This window comes from Dromaius novaehollandiae, chromosome 2 (genome assembly GCF_036370855.1).
Source record: "Dromaius novaehollandiae isolate bDroNov1 chromosome 2, bDroNov1.hap1, whole genome shotgun sequence".
In the NCBI taxonomy this organism is placed as follows: Eukaryota; Metazoa; Chordata; class Aves; order Casuariiformes; family Dromaiidae; genus Dromaius; species Dromaius novaehollandiae.
The window spans coordinates 119,399,806-119,406,255 of NC_088099.1; the positions used below are offsets into that span (position 1 = coordinate 119,399,806).

The window sequence follows — 6,450 nt, forward strand, 5'->3', positions numbered from 1 at the left end:
CCTCCTACTCCCTCCCACCATTCCCATTCCCAGAACAAACTCCCCAAATTCCCAGTAGTCATGTGGGAAAGTACCAAGATTAAATTAATAATCTCACAGTTTTTCCACTTTCCCCAAATTATTCATGACTTGACAATTAGTGTATGTAACAAAACAAAGTAATTCACATGCCAGAATACTTAGGTTCTGGTTTATTTATTTTATTCTTTTCTGCACACACTTCTTTATCATATTTGTCATGGGAGTATCTGAGCTTCTTGCAGTTGTGTGTGACATACGACACGGACCTCAGGTAGGGTAGTGCAAAAGATCCTTTATTGAAAACACAATGGCTGGTTATATAGCAATCAAGCTCAGCCACTCCTCCAAGTATCTCCTAGGCATTGTGGCATCTTGTGATAGGTAGGAAGACGTCTTCTGATGGCTGGCAGGCAGGCAGGACAGTCCCGCAGGAGAGGCCCACCGCAGCTGCTGGCACGTAAGCAGGAAGGCACACCGTGACTGCTGGCACGTAGGCAAGAAGGCACATGATCACTAGCAACTCTCGTGCACACATTCTGGCCACAAATCATAGTTACCACATCATTACTTTCTGCCTTAGAGATTCTCTGCTGTCTTACACAGCATCATTCTATCTTGGTCCCCAACAGTTGTGTATCAAGAAACATCTCCCTCTTCCAGAGAATGTGTGCAGCGGAAGTTATGCTAGAATTAGGCATAAACACAAACACACTACAAAAAGTCTCACCTACACTAATTGTGAATAGCAGTAAGCTCAGCTCTTGGAGAGGTAATTTCATTCTCTCTCACTGGTCAAAGCCTGAAAATCTCCTGTTTCCTGTGCAGACAGTGTTCCCTTTCTTATCATGAGTTCTCTTGTAGTGGAGGTGCTCTGACCACAGCTTCCATCCCAGAGCTTAAACACAAGGTTTTTTTCTCCATGGAGGCCTGGAGAACATGAGATAGTTATTGAGACCATGGACTATTGAGACTGCAAAGTCAAACTCAAATGGGAGGCCAATCAAAACAGCAGAAGACAAAGATGATAAACCTGGAATAGCTTCAGCTGTTCAGAAAAGTTAGGGCCACTTACAAGATGACTGGGGCTTTCTAACTAGGGATATTGCACAGCTGTAGCCTGGCCCAGAAATGGCAAAGGCATGAATAACTGGAGCTCGACCACTGATTGCCAGGGTGGGAGAGAATGACCAGTCTCAGATAGCAGAAGGCATTACTCTTGCTAAATCGCTTCAATAGCCCTAAATACAAGAATAAAAAAGAAAGTGAAAAATATGACACATTACAGAGGATAGTTACAAGGAACATCATAAGCCCAAGAGAAAAAATGAGAAATGCCAAGCATAGCATAGCTTTCAAGGGATCTAAAATAAGGAGACATTCTTCTGCAAGTATATTAGTAATAAAACAACAAAGGAAAGAGCTGATCCAAACTGTTTTCGGTGTTCACTAAAGGAGTTAACTGTGATCAAATGAGTAACACAGTTAACATTGCTAACAAAAAAGTTATTAGTCAGGGTAGAGTAGAAAATAGCAAATTGCTACCCACTACACAGATATTGCCAAATGGATTTGGCCTGATGAAATTCACTCCAACAAATTTGGAGTTAATCTCAGTGATCTGAAAACTCCTAAAGGATGGATGAAGTTGTAGGGAACCAGAAAAGGGCAAATACAGTACTTGTTTTAACAAGGAGGAGTCCATGAACCATAACGTGTCATCTTGATTTTTATTTCCAGAAAAATACCAGAATGAAATACTATAACTAAATCATCAGACAATGAATCAAACTATTTGGAATAGCTTCAGAGATAACAGGTGTGAAGGAAGAGGGCTTTGTCAAAAAAAGAAAACCTCTTAAGCCTAGCTTAATTTCCTTTCTCTAGCAGGATACGGGTTTTTGTGAGCTGATGGTGCGTAACTAGAAGCTAGCAAAGCTTTCGACACTGTCTTGTATGATATTTTCTTAAGCAAATTATAAGAAAGCATGAACTAGTTGAAACTATTGCAAGGCAGGTGTTCAGTTTCTTGAAAAACTCTACTCAAAAAGTAGCTGGAAATAAGTCGCTGCCAAACTGGAAAGTTTCTTTGACTGCAGTTCCACAGGGGTCCGTCTTGGGTCAACATTTTTATTAACAACTTGGAAAACATTGGAAGGGATTTCTCACTCCTTGGAAGAGGCTGGAAACATTTTGGAAGACTAGATTAGAATTCAAAAGATCTTTACTCATTGAAGAAATGATATTAAAAAATAATATTATTGGTAAGGACTAGTGCAAAGTACTACAGTTAGAAAGACATTTTCAGCTGTCCAAATGAAAGAGGGGGAAGAACTGAGTAGGCAACAATTCTTCCAAAAATGAAACAGGGAGTGTGGGGGACCACACACTGAATGTGAGTCAGTTTTATGATACTAATGCAAAAAAATCCTCCAAATTATGGGGATATTTAAAATGGAACATTTTATGTAAGACTCAAAGAAATCCTTCCACTCTGCTCAGCACCTAGAAGGCATCTGCCAAAGAACCATGTCCATATTGAACACATATGTCATAAAAGACTTGGACCAACTGGAGAAAGTCAAGAGTAACCAGAGGTTTAGACGATATGACTTACAGGGAAAGAATGAAAGAAGTGGGGTTGTTTAGTCCAGAGGGGTGATATGATAATGCTTTTCAAATATGTAAAATGCAGCTGCAAAGAAAACAGTAAAAAAAAGTTCTACTTGTCCATTGGAGATAGAACAAGAAAATGTAAACTTAAATTACAGAATGGGAGATTTCTGTCAAAAATAAAATGAAATTTTGCTGATGGTGAGGACAGCTAAACACTGGAATAGATTGCTAAAACAATGGTGGACCACGGATGGTCAGGAATAACTTGAGAGTTGCTGATCCTGTCTTGAAGGCAAATCACAACAATGACCTTAAATTCAGTGGTGTCCACAGTACTGCCAGCAGTGAGCAACCCCAGAGCACTCTTGATCTGGGAGAGCCACTGACCAGCTGTGCTGTGTGCCACCAAAGGGACTGCTTCTGATTCTTCTCTCGGTATGTCCTTGGTCATCACTGGGTTTACCTTTCAGCAGCCAGCCGTCATCTATGTATTGCTCTCATCCAGATAAACTCATCTTGGTCACTTTAACAAAGTGATAGAACCCCATAACATGAAGAATAATCAGAACTATATGTCATGAATGCATGTCATCAAACTAGCTTACCTAATACTTGAAGGAAGATTTTGAATAGTAGAGGAGAGAGAATTGATCCTAAAGGGGCTGCATAAATGAAAGGTCCAGCAACAGAATGTAGCTTTCTATTTCTGGCATCCCACTAAGAGGCACCCAACTATTTAGCACATTACCCTGGCCCCCGTTAACGCTCTCATGTGAAACAAGAGTATCCTCAGGTCAAGAGTGTAAAATGTTGCAGAAAGGTCCAGGAGGATGAAAATGGATGGCTGTTTTCTATCTATTGACAGGGAGAGATCATCCATCAATGCCACTAAAGTGGCTTCAGTTCAGTGTCCTGGCCTGAATCCAGACTGCACTATTTCTAATGCTAATGAATATCCCTGCTAGATATAGATGCACTAGCCATAGTTCTTCTTCCCATCAGATACTGGACTGAGCAAAAGGACATCTATTTTGATCTGCATTATGCCAGCAGACAATGCTCTATATTTCTTTCTCCCTATTGGACGGGTAATTTTTATATAGTATATATACTAATATATGTTAACTCAGAAGCAACATTTCTCACAGTTCTAGAATGAAAAAATAGAAAGACTCTGTTGGAAATAATGATGAATAAAATTACCCAATAAGTGAATGCCAAGGGTTTGTAAGCACTCTTAGGTAATTCTGTAAAAAAAGAGAGATCCATTATGCCTTAACCTGCACTTTGTCACCACTGTTGTTCCACTGTCAAGGTAAAGAACTGAGGAATGTCCGCAGACCTGTTATGACATTAATCATATTAAACAAGGCATGTGAACAACAACTGCGATTAAACTGTAGCAATCAAAGACGTAGGAAGCATTTACATTTTGGAAGAACATGAAGTGAGATGTTTTACTTAGAAATCACAAAGGTTCTGTCAAGCTGTAAGGCAGGAACTGTATACACATCCTTCCTAAAAAGTAGCCCTATCCCAGGCAGAATTTGTCTGCATCCCAAGAAAAGAGTTGGAGACTTCACAATGTACTAAAAACTTGACCCTAATACACAGTGTTACAGCATCTCCAGTGTCTAATGAAGTGTAAACAGTTTAAACATATCTCCTAGCAGCCAGTTTTCATATGGCTACCAGAAAATTGCCCACCAAATAGCCAAGTTAAATAATTTTTAGACTCTCTGTAGAGAATTATGCTACTTCCTGCACTGCTCTTTCACCACGGGGAATACTGACTGGCTGACATGAACCACTGATTCTAAACACATCTGTGCTGAGGAAATAGTCTTTTCTTTTTTTTTCCCAAAGAGTTTCGTATTTCTATGTGAGAAGTCTGAATTGTGAAGTCAAGATTCCTTTTCCAATCTAAGGTTGCTGAGAAGCTCATGTTTGTACTTAAGGCAAATTATAAACTGATAATATGCCACACCACCTAGACCTTGACGACAGTCAAGTGCTCTTAGACTTCTGAAGTTTTCAGCCCTTGGCTCTACCGTAAGAACGTATTGAATGTAATCCTTCAGCGACTATACCCAGGAAAAATACTATCAAAATATCAGACCCCTAGCTTCCAGTCATAAAACTGACCACCAATTCCAACTGAAAAATGCTTCTTATATTCCACCCTGCACCACAGTTTCCAGGGATAACACTGTGAGAACCAACTTGCTCATGCACTTCTCTGAACAACACGTGAGGTCCTTACAAACAGCGCATGTGGGATGAATTGTATAGATTCACCTCAACACAGGCATGCATCTGAGCAAGACAGGAGCAAAACTTCATTACCTTTGCTGACATTTGTCCAGTTTGGGAGGCTGCTGCCCATTGCTCCAGAATTTGGCATGTTCAGGAGCAGAATGCTTTTTTAAGTTCATCAGCAGTGTCCTACTATCACTAAAGCTTTGTTCTTTCCCTTACAATTTTAAATAATTTTGAATGCACAGAGCAAGTATTACCACTGTTCCAAAGAAGAAAATGCGTTGGCTTTGCAACGCTTAAAAAGCATACAAACCTGTACATATTGACGTAGTGATTATGACTGCTTTGAGCCGCGGGTTAGGCAGACCTGCTCAGCGGAGTCGCTGCTCTCTGACTTCCCAGCTTCAAGGACACTGCTAACAATCTTTTTACTCTGAGGTTAAATTGGCCTACTGCCAGTGTGAACACAAAATCTCACTTACATGGTTGAAAGATTAAATATCTGATTAAAATTTCTGGCCGCTAATTTGTTGAACTTGGCTATAGGGATAAATTTGAACAACATGATTTTCAATTCTACGTATTCAAGAGTAGGGGGAGAAGACGAGGAGGGTGATATATTCCGTGAAACAGAAAGGAAGCCACATTTCAGCTGGAAATCAAGATGGAGGATATGATTTAGCCCATGCCATGACAACATGCAAAGTGAGTGTGAGCATTTTGTCATCTTCGGGGTGAAGTTACTTTAGCCACCTAATGTGCCCATTCGAGGTGTGCTGCCTGTTTCCAGTGACACAGCTGTAAAACCTCACTAGAGGCAGAGTTTTGGGAGAGTCTGCATCTGAGGTTGAATTCAGCAAGGCAGATGACTTCAGTGGATCGGATCAGGAACTTTCTAGACTCCATATCTTAAAACACCACTTGAGCACTGTCCATCAAGCTTATGAAATACCTCACACATGTTTCTGAGGCCAGACGTGTCAGCCTCCCTACTCCATTTCTCCAGGATTTCCCTTAAGTAAAGAGAAATGGGCAGCCCATTCCCTCTGGCAGGGTCCTTGAAGGGGCTGAAGCATGCTCAGCAAGAATCTAAAGTTCACAAACTTCACCGGAAAATCTCAGACAAGTTCTACAAACTATAATAGAATGCAAAGGATGGGTTTGTTTTTCACATTTCAGGATCCAGGCAACCCTACACAAATTTTCCTTAGAGACAGTGAGCAGCTCCTTCCCAACTGCAGACGTACCCCCTGCCAAATTTCATAATTTGCTTGCTGCAAACTATGTTAAAGCTCTGCAAAATAAATATGATTGGAATTTTTTTATAATGGGAAATGTTAGGCAACTGTAATATAGGAACTCTCGGTCCTCCTATATTAACTCTTTATTGTTTTGGCTTAGCTTGACACAGTGGTTTCAGCCCTGAGCCTCATGCTATTTCTTTAGAGCTCTTCTTATAGGAAAGGAACCACAAGCAACCACATTTCCCCACAGATTTTATAATTTACATAATAGGTATCAGAGAAAATCATAATCTACTTATAGCAAGGACAGCAA

General features: G+C 40.4%; 1 long non-coding RNA gene across 2 annotated transcripts; it reads right to left on the bottom strand.

The window, feature by feature from the left end:
* Window positions 1-293: 293 nt before the first annotated feature.
* LOC135327347 (uncharacterized) lies at window positions 294-5,149 on the bottom strand. 2 transcript variants are annotated; one of them, XR_010387462.1, is made up of 3 exons: window positions 4,981-5,149; window positions 749-948; window positions 294-504 (listed from the first exon to the last, which is right to left on the bottom strand). It is a non-coding gene; the product is annotated as an uncharacterized LOC135327347 (long non-coding RNA). The 2 variants fall into 2 exon arrangements; XR_010387461.1 differs by lacking the exon at window positions 749-948.
* Between the last annotated feature and the right edge of the window lie 1,301 nt (window positions 5,150-6,450).